Source organism: Odocoileus virginianus, chromosome 21 (assembly GCF_023699985.2).
Source record: "Odocoileus virginianus isolate 20LAN1187 ecotype Illinois chromosome 21, Ovbor_1.2, whole genome shotgun sequence".
Classification (NCBI taxonomy): domain Eukaryota; kingdom Metazoa; phylum Chordata; class Mammalia; order Artiodactyla; family Cervidae; genus Odocoileus; species Odocoileus virginianus.
This window is the reverse complement of record NC_069694.1, coordinates 46,973,935-46,991,202: the sequence shown is the minus strand read 5'-3', so window position 1 is coordinate 46,991,202 and position 17,268 is coordinate 46,973,935. Positions and strand designations below refer to the sequence as shown.

At 38.4% G+C, this 17,268-nt stretch overlaps 1 non-coding gene across 1 annotated transcript; it reads right to left on the bottom strand.

Moving 5' to 3' along the window:
• Positions 1–285: 285 nt before the first annotated feature.
• On the bottom strand, positions 286–358 carry TRNAG-UCC (transfer RNA glycine (anticodon UCC)). The gene has a single exon. It is a non-coding gene; the product is annotated as a tRNA-Gly (tRNA).
• Positions 359–17,268: the final 16,910 nt, after the last annotated feature.

Genomic DNA, 17,268 nt, shown 5'->3' with positions numbered 1-17,268 from the left:
TCTCCTCTGTCCATGGGATTCTTCAGGCAAGAATACTGGAGTGGATTGCCATTTCCTTCCCCAGGAGATCTTCCTGACCCAAAGACAGTACCTTCATCTCCTGCATTCAAAGGCAGATTCTTTACTGCTGAAAATAGGTAAAATTTTATTAAACTCTACATTTTAATGTGTACACTTTATTACATGTCAACTGTAGCTCAATAAATGTGTTCAAAACTTTTCAACTTGTACACTTTGCTTTTCTAAGTTTGTATTTTTTGGGTCACACAGCATATTCAATCTTAGTTCCCTGATCAGGGATCAAACCCATGCCCCTTGCATTGGAAGTACAAAGTCTTAACCACTGGACCACCAGGGAAGTTCCAAGTAGTACACTTTAAATAGAATTGTAAGTCAATTCTATCTCAAGAAAGTTGTTGAAAGAATCAGAAGACAAATGAAAATTAAAAGAATACTTTAAAATCATAAAAAAGGGCTAATTTCCTTAATATAAAACCTGCACCAAATCAACTAGAAAACAAGAAAACACAGTTGAAAAGTGAGTAAATGATATGAGCAGTTCATGAAAAAGAAAATATATTGGACCTTAAACAGAGACGATACTCAACCTCACTGAAAAAACTGACACTGTTTTTGCATTCCTAACTGGGCAGATAGCCACCAATTTCATACAACACTATGTTGACATGAGTTTGGGGAAGCAAGCAGTCTTCTGCATAGACAGTAAGTGTATGGACTGCTCTAACATGTAAGAAGGATACTTTGATAATATGTATTTAACTGCTGTATCCTTCCGTGTAGTCATTCCACTTGGAATTTTTCCTACAGTTATACTTGTGTAAGTCCAAAATGACCTACCTTAAATGTTATTAATTAAATTTTTATTTGTTGTTAAAGACTGGTAAAAGTCTAAATGCCTGTGCATAGGAGATTGGTTACATTATTATAGTTCAACTGTTGAATGGAGTACTGTGTATTGATAAACAAAGAATGAGAAAGCTCTTTATATGTTGAAATGAGAATACCTTATTTATCTGAAGTGAAAAGAAAGAGGTACAGAACAGTGTGTTATAGTGTGCTGCCATATGGATTAAAAATCAGTCTACAAATACCTTTTGCCACAATACACATAAGTCTGTACAAGTGCAGATTTGCTTCTGGGGAGTGGTTTGAAGAAATATTTGGAAATAAGTCTTTTCCCTATGTCTCTTTTATAAGACTTGAACTTTGGATTATTTGAATATATTTCCTACACTACAAGACCCCCTCTTTTGTTGATATTAATAAAACCCTCTGGGACTGCCAAAATTTTAGCTCATAAACATATTTATTTTATTTCCCCCTCCAACATTTAAAAAAGTAAGTTCATTTTTAATCCATTTCTTGGTGTTTTGCAGTAAAAACTTATTTCATATTTTCAGTTTACATAGTTCATGATATTTCTAGATATTGACATCCTCATTATTTCTTATTGTATTCTGGAGGTAATAGCTGGGTGGAAAAGGTCTGAATATTTTTTTTCAACATTTTGGAAGAATATTGCCAAATTGCCCTTTGAAAGATTATACCAATTTCCATTCTCACCTGCAGTGAATGGATAGGCCCCTTTTCTTGAACTCTCATTGGCATTTGTGCAGTCATTTTCTAAATTCCAATTTTATGAGTTACACTCATATCTCATTATTTTAATTTTTCATGTTCTAAATTACAATGAGTTTGAAGACTATTTCAAAGTTATAGCAATCATTTAAGTTCTTTTAAAAAAATCTTTTCTGCTTTTTTAACTATGTAATACATTGATTTCATTTTCACAATATATGATTCAAACTATGGAAAAATGCAAATATAGGTTAGTATATGGTATAGGGTAAAGAATCTAATTATATTTTCCCATAGTTAACACAATTTTTAAGTGGCCATTCATTAAAAACCTACTTGTTCTGTACTGAGCACCAAAGTGCTTCACTAATTCTAAATTCTTGGATGTAGCACAGAATTTAGGGTTTGCTTCATTTAAACTGTCTGTCTAGTATCAGGCTGGAAACATATTGTCTAGTTATTTTTGCTTAAGAGTTTTATATCCATTCTTTATTCTTTTGCTGCATAGTTCTGGACTTGCACATTTAAATCTAATTACATTAAATTTATAAATGAAATGTTGGAGATTTGAGATTTTGCAACATTAATTTTTCTCATCTGAGAACACGTTTTACTCCATACATTTACCACTACTTTCATATTCCCCAGTAAAATTGTGTGTGTGTCTTTATGCCGGCAAGCATATTTCTTGTTAAGCTTACTCCAAGGTATTGGAAATTTATAGCCCCTTCCCTGGTGATTAGATTACTTTATGCTGCTCTTTCGACTTTGTGTCCTTTTATATCACTCAGCATCCCTCAGGTCCCCTGCTGTCAGAGCAGTTGACGGGAGGTTCAAATGCCATCGGTCGGATGGATATTATTTATTCTCCTCGGGCTTGAGCTGACCACCTCTTAGTCTCCTTTTATGGCCTGTAGAGAGTTTGCAGTGACCCTCTGCTGGAGCAAGGACCAGGAGCTGAAGTAGCTCTCCTTCATTTACATGAACAGCTAACTGGTTGGCCGCCAGCCTTCAATGTTCTGCCACAGAGGCTCACCACTTGTGCTTCTGATCCCCGCTAGGATATCCGATTCCAGGCACTTCCTTCCTCACAGAGCTTGTCCCCACCCAGGGCTCCCCCACCCCCAACAACCCTAGAAGAAAGTCAATTGTTTGTTTCCATTTGACCCCAGAGAATTGTTCCTTTATTGACTAAATAACAATTCGGGATTGCAGAACATACAAATGAGCCTGGTCCTCAATCAGAAAATTTTGAAAAGAGGAACATAAAGATAATAGCAGTCCTTTTCTCTTGAAACTCTGTATACCACGCACTTTCCAAGTGTTTTTTGTTTAAGGTAAAATAAAATCTTACATTAAAATTTTTTTATTTTCTACTTTTTTTCCAGCAAAGAATTGTGGTGAAATATGTATAACAAAATTTACCATCATAAACTTTTTAAGTGTATGGTTCAAAAGTGCTAAGCGCATGCACATTGTTGTGCAACTGATCCCTACAACTTTTTCATCTCACAAAACTGAAACTCTATACCCATTAAATAATAGCCACCCACTAATCCCTCCCCCCAGCCCCTGGCAACATCATTCTACTTTGTTTCTCTGAGTCTGAGGACTCTTGATACTTCAGAGAGTGAAATCAGGCAGTGTCTGATTTCATTTAGCAGAATGTCCTCAAGGTTCTTTCGTTCACTGTAGCATGAGTGAGAATCTCCTTCCTTCCTTCCTTCCTTTTTTTTTTTTTGCCATGCTGTGGTCAGGTGAGATTTTACTTCCCCAACCAGAGATGGAACCTGTGTTCTCGGCAGTGGTGGAAGCTCGGAGTCTTAACCACCAGGGAAGTCCTTCTCCTCTCCTTCCTTTTTAAGACTGAATAATACACCACTCCATGTATATATCATATTTTATGTATCCAATCTTCTGTTCATAGCCACTTGAATTGCTTCTACATTTTTGGCTATTGTGAACATGGGTGTACAAATTTCTCTGTGAGACATGTGATTTCAATTACTTTCTTTTTAAAAAAATTTTATTGATGTATAGTTGATTTACAATGTTTTGTTAATTTCTACTGTATAGCAAAGTGACTCATTCATATATATATATGTATATATATATATACATAATCTTTTTCATATCTTTTCCATTATGGTTTATTGCAGGATATTGAATATAGTTCTTGTGCTTTACAGTAAGACTTTGTTGTTTATCCATTCTATATTCAATTACTTTCTAAGTGTTTTACTAAGCTTATTTCATTTAATCCTTATTACAACTTTATCAATCAGGTATTATTAATATTCAAGCTTTAGTAATGTGAAAACGGAGGTGCAGAGAGGCTAACTGAATAGCTGTGTATGTGTGTGTGTTCAGTCATGTCCAACTCTTTGCGGCCTCATAGACTGTAGTCTGCCAGGTTCCTCTGTCCATGGAACTTTCCAGGCGAGAATACTGGAGTGGATTTCCATTTCCTTCTCGAGAGGAACTTCTTGACCCAAGGATTGAACCTCTGTCTTCCGCGTCTCCTGCATTATCACTGAGTCACCAGAGAAGCTCCTTTTAAGGTATATCTTATACTAAAATATCCTGTATAAATGACTTGAAATATTACTCCAGGAAGGAAAAATGAGCCTGAACACGAGAGTTTTCACAGTTAAATAGGCAATGTGGGGTTTGAAAAAACTGGTGATGGAGTCACCCCATGACCTGCATTCCTATATCATTGATTTGATGATGTCCTAACTCACATATATTCCCTTTATGCTTTTGCAGTATAAATTCCAAAATCTCATGAGAAATGTAAAAAATGGGTTCTGGGGAATTTTTTTTAAGTCAGTTGTCTATAAAATGTATTATATATTGATCATAATATATATCTCAATATTATATATATTGATTTTTTCTTTTTCATTTTTTTCAACTTAGCTACACATTAAATTATCCATCTTATTTAAGGATCAAAACACTGCTGAGTTTTCAGGATTGAGAAATGAATGTCTTTATTTCCTGCTCTCCAAAATAAATTATTTGGGTTGTTTTTCCAAGCTAAATTGTATTTAACTTCCTTTTCATTTTTTTTTTTTAACCACCAGACATTTTTAAGTTAGTGTAACATCTGTACCTAGCAAACACATTTCTTTTTAAAAAAATGTAAGGTCCTTTCTAGATATAGAAATCTTTGAATACTTTTTTCATAAAATTATCCACAAAATAGATGGAGAATGCTTTACTAAGTCCAATGAGTTTTAGTTTTTCAATGATATATGCTGCAGTGGATAAGTCAAGAAAATATTTGAGGAAATTTAAAAAGTGGCCTCAATTTAAAAATAAGTAAAGCAATATCCTACTATGGAGGGAAATACAGACATTATTTGTTACTCTACATTAAAGAATTTTATTCATTTATTTATTTCTGGCTGTGTTGGGTCTTAATTGCTGCATGGGCTTTTATCTAGCTGCAGTGAGCCTCAGATACTCTGTTGGTGCGTGGGTTCTCACTGTGGCGCCTTCTCTGGTTGCAAAGCGCAGGCTCTAGAGCTTTCTGGCTTCAGGAGTTGCAGCACACAGGTTCAGCAGCTGTGGCACATGGGCTGAGTTGCTTTGTGGCATGCGGGATCCTCCCTGCCCAGGGATTGAACCAGTCTCTCCTGCGTTGGCAGGCGGGTTCTTTCTTTACCACTGAGCCACCAGGGAAGCCCTACTCTACCTTTTTTTTTTTTTAATTACAGGACATTAATTCGCTGCTTTGACAGCTTATTATTTTATTTCTTTATTTGTCCTTTTGGCATGCAGAATCCTAGTTCCCCAAACAGGAATCAAAACTACACCCCCTCCATTAGAAGCATGGAGTCTCAACCACTGGACGGCCAGGGAAGCCCAACTGTTCTGTTACTCTACTTTGATCACATTTACATGATAGGATTTTAGGGCAGAAGTATTGGTATCTTATCATAGGGATGAAGGTGATAATATCATAATAAGGTTAATAGTCAGGCTTCTCTGGCTGTGTAACAGAACCCCAACTCAGATTTGTTTTGTGATTTTAATTGCTCATGGAATCCTTGACAGGGTTGACAGATATCACTCACTGAAGACAGGATATGTGTTGGATGATGCCTTGGTTTGGTATATGAAAAAATAGATCTTTACTCATAAAGTAGTTAAGAGCATATTTTATAAAATGTTTGTTCTGAGCATTTTTTGGGGGAAGGTAACTTTGTTTTAAAATAATTTCAAACTTACAGAAAAGTTACAAGAATAGTACGAGGAACTATCAAATGCCGATTGTTCGGATTTACCAGTGGTTTATATTTTGTCCCATTTCTTTAAAATTTTCTCTCTTCTTTTTTTAATTGAAGTATAATTGATATACAACATTGTACTAGTTTTCAGAATGATTTGCTATTTGTATATGTTCCATTTAAAAAATTCATCTTATTTTAAATATTATATATTTATTTATTTTTGGCTGTGCTGGGTCTTAAGGGCAACAACTAGAGAAAGCAATAAAATTTTAAGTGAGGCTAATTATTTTATTTTTTTGAATGGTTCAGACAGTAAAGAATCTACCTACAATACAGAAGATTCCTGGGTTGGGAATGTTCCCTGGAGAAGAGAATGGGAACCCATTCCTGTATTCTTGCCTGGAAAGCTTGTGGACAGAGGAGCCTGCTGGGTTACAGTCCATGGGGTTGCAAAGAGTTGGGCACAACTGAAGGACTAATGCCTTACTTTCTAGTTGTGTGTGGGCTTCTCATCGCGGTGGCTTATCTTGTTGCGGAGCATGACTCCAGAGTGTGAGGCCTTCAGTAGTTGCATGTGCAGGCTTAGTAATTGTGGCACAGGGGATCAGTTGCCCCGTGGCATTTGAGATCTTCCCAGAGTAGGGATCAAACCCTTGTTCCCTGCATTGACACGTGGACTCTTAACCACTGGACCACCAGGGAAGTCTGCCATTTGTTTTCATACTATTCTCTATACCTACATACATACGTACATATAACACATATATGTCTTTATAGATACATATGTCTGTATAGATATATGCACTCTATATATTATATATGTATAAAAATATATTTGTATTTTTTCCTCTGAACCATCTGAGAGTATGTTAGAGGTATTATGCCTCTTTATCCTTAAATACTTAAGTGTGTTTTGCTAAGCACAAAGAATTCTCTTACATAATTGAAACTGCAGTCACAAACTCAGAAAATTTATTATCGATTTTATTATCTAATCTATAGTCCCTGTTCAAATTTTAGCAGTTAAGTCAATAGTATCCTTTTCCCCTAGTCTAGCATCCAATCAGGGTGCATATACCGTTATTTAATTGTTAAATCTCTTTACTCTCCTTTAATCTGCAACAGTTTCATCAACCTTTCTTTTTCATCAGTCTTGTTACTTTTGGAGAATATAAGCCAGGTGTTTTATAGAATGTTCTTCAATTAAACTTGTGAGTATGTGGGGAATGGAGAGAAAGAGAGCAGTGACAGGGTCTTCACAGATAGCCTTGACAGTCTGTTCATTATCTCTGAAGTGGTTTCCATTCTACCTTATAGGTAGCTCTAGAGAGACTACCCGGGAGAGAGTGCTCATCGATTTAAACCAGACAATGCAGCATTATTGGAAAACGCTGGAACATGTGGATGTCATCAAAGTATCAGTGATGAATCCTTCAAATCATTTTTTCAAATAATACTGTTCAGAGGTGGTCTCTAACCAAAACTTCTAAATAGCAAGTGGCTATGTTGAATATATCATAGAAATTTATAGCTCATTGGAGCTAGATATTATTTAGTATGTTTTATAGAACAAGAACTTCAGATTCACTGAGCTTAAGAAATTTGACTATGGTAGTCAGTGGAAAGCCAAGATCAGATCCCACATCATCCTGATTCCTTTGCCCAGTGCGCTTTCTTTTTCATTCTGCCCCAAGTGATCGAAATTATGCTTCACTGTAATTGTCGTCTTGAATCCCATTTGTGATTTGGTGGTAACCCAGTTTTCAATGTATGCATCTCTTTATTAAACAAATGAAGCTTTACCAGGAAATTTCTCATTTTAAGGGCTACCACTTAAAAAGCATTACTAAAATTGGCAGCTATTTTGTATCTCAAGACATTCATTCTGCCACTAGAAATGTTTCCATAGCCAAATGAACAACTGTTTTGATACGTTAATTTCTGATGTGTAAACTTTATATTTTAGTTATTGATCTTAAGAAAACAGAGTTTCTCCATTAATTGTTCTAATTTAAGAACAAAGTACTCCAGAGGAATGCAGATCCATTCTTCTTGTTAGTGACAAAAATTGTATGCAGAGCTTTCCCCTCACCAGGGAGAAATGGTAGAAAGTCAGACTAGTGCAGTGGGAAGAGTGCGCATGTGTGTTCAGTTGGGTCTGTCTCTTTGCTATCCCATGGACTGTAACCTGCCGGGCTCCTCTGTCCATGGGGTTTCCCAGGCAAGAATACTGGAGTAGGTTGCCATTTTCTCCTCCAGGGGATCTTCCCACCCCAGGGGTTGAACCTGAGTCTCCTGCGGCTCCTGTATTGCAGGCGGATTCTTTACCACCGAGCCACCCGGGGAAGCCCTTAGTGGGAAGAGCATGAACTCTAATTAGCCAAATGGAGTTTCAAAGTCTGTAGCAGACGATACTGGCAGTATGAGCTTATTCCTCATCTGTGTAATGGAAGAGATAATACTGATTATCTGACTCTCTGGTGCTGTAAGTACTTACTCTTAAGGATGACGGAAATGTGTCTCATGGTGGAAGGTCTCAATTGTGATTATTTCAGCTGGGTAATTGCCCAAGTGCTGTGCCCTGAGTAGGTATTAAGGAGCATCACTAGAGGGTGTGGAAGCTGATCCTACCAGCTGGTGCTAAAAATAATTTAAGACTGTCATAAACAGTCCGTACAATTATTCTTTAAACTTGCTTTGCCCCAGGTTTGGGGTTAGCAGTTAGCAACAGTATTACACTCCTCCATTAAAAAAAAACCCCACAACTTCTTTCATTCTTCAAAGCTACTCCAGATTTTAATTTTCACCAGGTTTCTCCAGCACAAAAATGTTTTGAGGGGGGTCCCTTATGCTAGGGCTTTTTCTGTTTCCTTTGCGTGACCATTGCTGTATTTCAGAATTCCTTATTTAATTGAAAAGGTGACCCAGGAATTCAGACTGTAGAGTGATTCAGACTTGACACTTTCACTACCTTGACCCAGAGTTCAATCCCTGGTGGGGAGCTAATACTGTGAGGGTCGGTGAAAAAAAAAAAAAAAAGACCCAAGAGTCCATAGTAAGTTAAAGAAACTAGACACAGAAGAGATTTTTTGAAATTTTAAAGTATTTCTGTGCTTTTTGTTTTTCTGTTAGTTTTCTCATCTCTAAAGCAAATTGGTCAAATAAATGTCACAGTCTTTCATATGAATATTTCCTTCCTGTTTAAGTTGGTAATGTCATTAGGTGTGAATTACAAAGGTCTGAAAATGGGACCTATAATGGAAATGGCAACTCAACAATATGATGACGGTATTGCAAATTTAAAGCTGACACAGACTCGCTGGCCTCCTGAATGGATTTCTATCCTTTCTAGTCCACAGAGGTGCTCCTTCCCACTCTTATCTTTCTGTTTGAACAGAACAGACACCGAGTATTACCAATTATCTGTATGAATCAGTACTTTTGAATCTGACAATTTTCTTGGAGAAACATTTTAAAAGCCATTTCCCTAGCATGTGAAGATTATAAAACAGCTAATTTGGAAGGAACAGGGGAGATGGCAGGTCCAAGCATTCTGTCTATAGTCTGACATTTAGCCAACCAGGCCCTTTTATCATTCAAAATGATAAAATAAGTCATTCTAACGAAAGAGGTGAATTTTTGTAGTTTTAGTTTCACAATCCTTTCCGCTTCATTTTTATCATTGTCTTCCAGGCACAGAATATAAAAATAAAAGGAAACCAGAATACTCTGTTAGAAAATCTGTATCTATAGAAAGAAAGGCAGTCTTTTATTTCATAAATTTACAATGGTTCATTAATTTTTGGCTGCTGTGGGTCTTCCCTGCTGCATGTGGGCTGTCTCTAGCTGTAGTGAGTTGTGGAGCCGCTGTGTTGTGTGGGGTCTTCTCATTGCAGAGGCGTCTCTTGTGGAGCACAGACTCCAGACTTCAGTAGCTGTAGCACAGAGGCTCAGGAATTGCGTTACTTGGGCTTCAGTAGTTGTGGCATGGCGTGTGGAATCTTCCCAGACCAGAGGTCAAACCCGTGTCCCCTGCATTGGCATTAATTTTTATTCTTTACTCTAATGGTGCATAAACATATATACACAGGCTACTAAAGAATATACAACATACAAACACACGTGTGTTTGTGTACTTTATTTCAGGCCACCTCAATTTATTTCTGTAAACAATGTTAAAAATATTCAATAAAAATGCGGTGATGAGAAGGCTGAACCGGATACTGGGGACTGGACATTTTCCAGGTGGCAGGCACGCGCTAGACACAACAGTGTCTCAGTCCCCAGGTGTGACTTTTGTGCTGGGGCAGGCAGCTCTGAGCTGCCCCGAGCTTCTCTCTCCTGGCATCTCTGTTTCAAAAAGAGCCCCGCAGGTGAAGGGACAGCTGAAACTAGACTATCAAATATGATAAAAAGCACTAGTAGAGTTTTGGTGGCATAGAGGAAGCTTTTTGGAGAAGGGAAGAGCAAGACACTCCAGTATTCTCTCCTGGAGAATTCCATGGACAGGGGAGCCTGGCGGGGTCGCAGAGTTGGACACGACTAAACAGCTAACACTTTCATAGTAAGCTTTCTTTCTTGTAGTCTTACAGAGTAGCCAATTTTCTTCTCTGCCAGCTTTTTTTAATCTGTCCCTTGGGAGACCCTCCGATGATCAGCCCTGGTCTGATATTGATTTCCTTTCAAAGACCACTGCTCACATTAGGCGGCCGTCTCTGGAAGTGCCTGCTGTCACATGGGGCTGGGGCTCTAGGTGGAAGAACGAGGGGAGAGCTGGGAGGGAACAGCTGCCTGTCACATAGGAAACAGTGACGGCTGCCCATCAGGGCCCAGCTGGAACGCATGACAGGCTGCAGGGACCAAACAGAGCTGCTGAAAATTGCATCGTTCCACCTAGCTCCTGACCCTATGGGATCACAGAGCAGGAGTTATTCTTATATAGTTGAAGTGCCTAATTTTTATTCTGCTCCACACATCGCTTTTGCTTTTACTCAGAGGAACCAAAAGAAGGCCTGAGAAGCAGAGATTGGTATTCCAGGAACTTGAGTGCAGAAGTCTCCACTGAAACCTCACTTAGATACTAACAAAAATCAGTTATATTTTCCAGCTGGATGCCTACCTTGAGAATGAATACTCTTATGTCATCTGTTGGTTACTGTTGATTATATACCAGTGGGTCATAAAAATGAAAGATTAAAGTCACAATATGTATAGTACTGACTTTCAGAGATGACTTAAAAAAAAAAAAAACTCAGTGGCTGCCGGAATGAAATGTTTAGTCATTTCTGAGCACTGATGTGGTCAGAGCAGCCTGTTTTAGACACTGACTACTTTCAGGTCTGAAGAAACTCTAGCTATTAATACTTGCTTAGGGTTGTTCCACCTACTTACAGGGCAATTCAATCCATCAGTCAAGGTTTGTTAATGTTTATGTGCACTCTACAAAAGAAGCAGAAGACACACTTTAAGTCATAAATTCTTGGGGCGTTTATGATTGAATGAGAACCAGAGAGAACACAAACAGAGCACTGTAAACATAAAAGACAGAACGAAAGAAGCTCTCTTGCTTATAGAGTACTGGGTGTCTTTAGTAACAGAGGTGCTACGCCGGTGCCAAGGGCACTCGCAGTGTCACTAGTGGGTGTTCAGGAAATAGAAGTCTTTTTAGTAATTTTCCTCTCCTCTAAAAGTGGTAAGTGTAGCACCACAGTTTCATAGCTCCTAATTCATAAAGTATACAGCACAGCTTTGATAGAGAAGTAGCAATGTTCTCAAGTATCAGAAATGATGACTGAATTGGGCAAAGTAGTCAGTTCCAATCATGCAGTGAACATGCTGTATTGGAACTAAAGGGCAAGAATAGTATGTGGAGGATTCTGAGGCTAAACTTTGTGATGCCATGGATCTAAACTAAGCTTGTCAATTTAGTTAATTCATTGAAGGAACATTTGAGTGCCAGCTACCTGCCCAATACACTTTTAGGAGATTTAAGAATGAGTAACAAAGAGGTCTTTATCTCAACGAGCTTATGGTGTATGAGGGTGAGGGTCGGGGGAGTTTGGGTGGAGAGCAAGTCAGCAGAAAATTGCATTAGTGTATGGCAATTACTGTAATGACTTCTATTTTCTGTTTTTGGAATTTGTAGTGGAGTATGGACAGTTGGTAGCTATCCTTCTACTATAGTTTCTGGCGGAAGGGGATTGTGAATTATGGAACTGTTGCTGGATATAGCTGTTAAGGGTTAGAGAATTAAAGAACAAAAGAGAATTATGCTTACTGATGGAATTCTGGTATTCTGAGGGCAGTGAAATTCTCAGTCATGACTGTAAGGTGGGAGAGAGTCTGTAACGACCACTGTCAGTGGCTGGCTCATTTCTTCTCTGCCTTATCACTATAGTAACTCCGATGGCTGAATTCTAATGGCCTAAAGAATTTCTGTGGTAGTGTTGGTGGGCTGGATATGCCAGAGAACTGATGCCTCCTTCCCCCTCACCCCCAAATCCCATCATAACTGATGGGAATATGTGCATAAATACCCCAGTTTTTGCTCTCCCAGTGGGACAACTCTGAGATTTGGCCCGCAGAGTTCTACAGAGTGATTAATTGGTGGAAGCATTTAGGTGATCCTAGAAAATTGGGAAGGGTAATTATATTAACTGCTGGCAATCCCCCAATACCCCTTAACCAATCCAGTTTTTCTTTCCTTTGCTGGAGCCAGACAGGGTAAGGAACTTCTGTAGGTCAATGTCCAGAGATGAAGAGTCATGTTCTGAGGGCCACTCCACAGACTCCTGCTGAGAAAAGATTTTCACCTTTTTTACACATAATTGGTCGTGTTCTATACCATGCAACCTCCTTGGCTACAGATATAGATAGACTAGCAGTGGGCCAGTATATGAATTGGCCTAAATTAGGTAGCCATTCATTCATTTACTCAGTCTTTAAAAAAATATTTATTGAGACTCTAAAATGTGCCAACTACTACTACTCTAGGCATTGTGTAAAGCTGTGAACAAAGCAGATCTAAATTCAATCCTTTACTAGTCTCTGAAAGCAATGCTTATAGAGATGGTAAGGAGGAAATGGTGGGCAAAGCTAGGAGGTACATAATGGGTGTCACACAGAAATGCAAAAGCCACAGAAGGGAGAGAGTCATGCCCGTGTGACAGTGGAAGATGAAGTTAAGATAGAGTTAAGCAGAGACAGAGATTGGCAAAGTCATGGTAATGCTGGGACTCTAGAATGGACATACCACAAACCTGCTGATGAGATGGTAGCAAGGTAACTGACTTGTAAAAGCTGCATTGGATTCTAAAGGACCACCTTGTTTCCAGACTCCACGTGTCTCTGAAAGCTGGCTTTGCTGTTCAGTTAAGTCGCTCAGTTGTGTCCGACTCCTTGCGACCCCATAGACTATAACATGCCAGCCTTCCCTGTCCATCACCAACTCCCGGAGCTTACTCAAACTCATGTCCGTTGAGTCGGTGGTGCCATCCAACCATGTCATCCTCTGTCATCCCCTTCTCCTCCCGCCTTCAATCTTTCCCAGCATCAGGGTCTTTTCCAATGAGTCAGCTCTTCACATCAGGTGGCAAAAGTATTGGAGTTTCAGCTTCAGCATCAGTCCTTCCAGTGAATATTCAGGAGAATTTTAAGCATTACTTTGCTAGCATGTGAGATGACTGCAATTGTGTGGTAGTTTGAACATTGTTTGGCATTGCCTTTCTTTGGGATTGGAATGAAAAATAAGCTGACATTTTCCAGTCCTGTGGCCACTGCTGTGTTTTCCAAATTTGCTGGCATATTGAATGCAGCACTTTCACAGCATCATCTCTTAGGATTTGAAATAACTCAGCTGGAATTCCATCACCTCCACTAGCTTTGTTCATAGTGATGCTTCCTAAGGCCCACTTGAATTCAGATTCCGGGATATCTGGCTCTAGGTGAGTGATCACACTGTCGTGGTTATCTGGGTCATGAAGATCTCTTGTATAGTTCTTCCGTGTATTCTTGCTACCTCTTAGTATCTTCTATTTCTGTTGGGTCCATACTCTTTCTGTCCTTTATTGTGCCCATCTTTGCATGAAATTTTCCCTTGGTATTTCTAATTTTCTTGAAGTGATTTCTAGTCTTTCCCATTCTGTTGCTTTCCTCTATTTCTTTGCATTGATCACTGAGGAAGGCTTTCTTATCTCTCCTTGCTATTAGTGTATCTTCCCTTTCCTCCTTTGCCTTTAGCTTCTCTTCTTTTCTCAGCTATTTGTAAGGTCTTCTCAGACAACCATTTTGCCTTTTTGCATTTCTTTTTCTTAGGGATGGTCTTGATCACTGCCTCCTGTACAATGCCACGTACCTCCATCCATAGTTCTTCAGGCACTCTGTCTATCAGATCTAATCCCTTGAATCTATTTGTCACTTCCACTTATGTATAATCATAAGGGATTTGATTTAGATCACACCTGAATGGTCTAGTGGTTTCCCCTACTTTCTTCAATTTAAGTCTGAATTTGTCAATAAGGAGTTCATGATCTGAGCCACAGTCAGCCCCCAGTGTTGCTTTTACTGCATGTATAGAGCTTTTCCATCTTCGGCTGCAAAAAATATAATCGATTTGCTTTGCTCTAGGCCCTGTTTGTCTATATCTTTGGGGAACAAGATCCTGTTTTCTTATTTCCTGTTGTATTGTTATGATTATGATTTTACAACAGTCCTTCACTCATTAAGGAAATTGTGATGAATTCTTTTTCATTTTAAAGCTGATTGACACAGAAATTTGAACATGGAATTAAATTCTCAGTTTTTCACCAGCCCAGGTTGGATGCATGAGGTAAGTGCTCAGGGCTGGTGCACTGGGAAGATCCAGAGGGATGGGATGGAGAGGGAGGCGGGAGGGGGGATCAGGATGGGGAACACATATAAATCCATGGCTGATTCATGTCAATGTATGGCAAAAACCACTACAATATTGTAAAGTAATTGGCCTCCAACTAATAAAAATAAATGGAAAAAATAAAAAAATAAAAATACTGAAAAAAAATTCTCAGTTTTAACTGGTAAGGAAACTGAGGCCCAATGAAACAAAGTGATCTTCTGGTATGGAGAGAACCCTGACTCCAAATTCACGACATTTTAGGTCTGTCGCTAGCAAATGCTAATAACCTCAATTACTGTGAACAGGCCTAGAAAAAAGGACATTTCTTGGGTATTCAGCATCCTGAACTGGCTTCCTTCATAGTCTCCAAACACATTACCCTCATTATGTATGTTTTACTAAATTTGCACTGGACCAACCCATAGTTATCAATGCCATTCTCTAATCTTCCTGTTTATGCTTGTGTTTTATACTACTGCATGTATTTTTAACCCAATAGCATCAACATCATTTGGGAACTTGTTAAAAATGTAAATTGTAGGGTCCATCCCAGAGCTACTGAATCAGAATCTTAAGAGTTGACACTCAGCAGTTTCTCATAAGCCCTCTGGTTGATCTTGATGGCGTGTTAGTGTTTGGAAGTTATCGCTGTAGGTTAAGAAACCATCTGGATCCACTTGCAGCAAGTATTCAGAGTGTTCCTACAGATGTCTCTGAAAATGTTTTTAAAAGAAGAAACACTATAGCCTTTGAAAAACTAATCTCCCTGTTTGATGCTTATCAGGCCTATTTTGGTGGTGCTGTTGATGACAGTGATGTGTATTTGTATCTGCGTGTGTGTTTCGTTCTAAGTACATCAATTCCAGTGGTGTGCTAGGAAATGTTTAACCACTGGCTCTCTGGAAAAGGAAAAGGAAAGACATCATTTACAGGATTTACTAATTTCTGTCATGTAAATATTCCCACTATGGCCAATTTCAAGGTGTCAACATGACATCTCTGAAAATGGAGCTGAGAAGAGATGTGGAGTTGGGAAGAGATCAGCACAGTCAACTCTCAAGAGTATTGCCTCTACCCACTGATTTTTTTAAAAAATTGAAGCATAGTTGATATACAATGTTGTGTTAGTTTCAGATGTACAGCAAAGTGATTCAATTATACATCTATCGATCTATTCTTTTTGAGATTTTTTTTCCCTTATAGGTTATTTCAAAATTTTGAGTATAGCTCCTTGTGCTACACAACAAGCCCCTGTTGTCCATCCATTTTATATATAATAGTGTGTATATGTTAATCCCCAAATCCTCATTTATCCCTTCTCTGCTTTCCCGTTTGGTAACCACAGGTTTGTTTTCTCTGTCTGTCTACCATTAATTTTAATTCTACACACTTAAGTATATAACTTAAGACATAGCTGTACCAACATGTTTGGTGAATAAAATCTGAAGGAAGAAAATAAAGCTATAGGGCTGGAATTTTATCTTTTGGCTAGGAAAAAAATTAGTGTGATTAAAGCATTTAATTAGCATCTCAAACCATTCTTCCTTGATTTTAATGACTTTCAGAAAAGTAACCAACAGAAAGAAAACTGAGATTAAGCATGTATTTATTTAAAATGTATTTTAAAAATAGCTCTCTTTATCACCCACTGCAACAAATCAGGCTATTTAAATACAGGACATTTTCAACATAGCACTTTATGGCAATAAAACACTTTGCAAATCAATTTTATTGTTCTTCTCTGCAACCTTGAGAGATAATAGATATGAGCTCCCTATTTCTACAGATGAAGAAAGTAAGGCACAAAGAGATCTTCAAACTTTCACATAATGCGTTAATAGAAAGACTGGGATTAGGACTCAAGCCCTGGAATTTCCCAGCCGTAGTTTATTAGGTTGTATTTTCTGAAATTTGAATAACTACAAATGAGACTTTAATTGTATTTGGCCTGCAGAAGTGACTGAGATTTCTGAATGAGATCAAAGGTTCATCCTATTGCTTGCCATCCCAGACTTCCCGTAGTCCTTGCCGAGAAGCATCTTTGAGGGCCGGTATCCTACATATTCCTAAACTGATCCACCCTCCAAACCATAGCTGGCTGGGTTGGAGTTGGACACCAGACCCACAGGTGGCCAATCAGTATCTTGGCCTGTGGCCTAAACAAAACAAGACAATTGTACTCTTTCTTTCCAGCACTTGGAATCATGGAGGATAAGAATATTAGCATGGGAACTGAAAGCTGAAATTTATGATATAAAGATGTGCTGGAAAGGTCATGGCGGATTGTAGGTAAACTGAAGTTACGAGAGTAGAAATGACTAGTGAGTAGCAGGTTTGGCTTAGAGAATAGATATAGTTATTAGATTAGGAAGCAGGTAGTTAGAGCAAATAATATAAATAAATAAATGTTCACCAGAAAAAAAAAACAACACGAGAAACAGACCATGTAGCAATTGGAAAGGGGGAGAGACAGAGAGAGTAGCAGGTTCCTAGGGCTGCTGCAGTGGCTGGCAGCTTGCCAGGTTCTGTCCACTTATTTGTGTATAACTTCTGCTG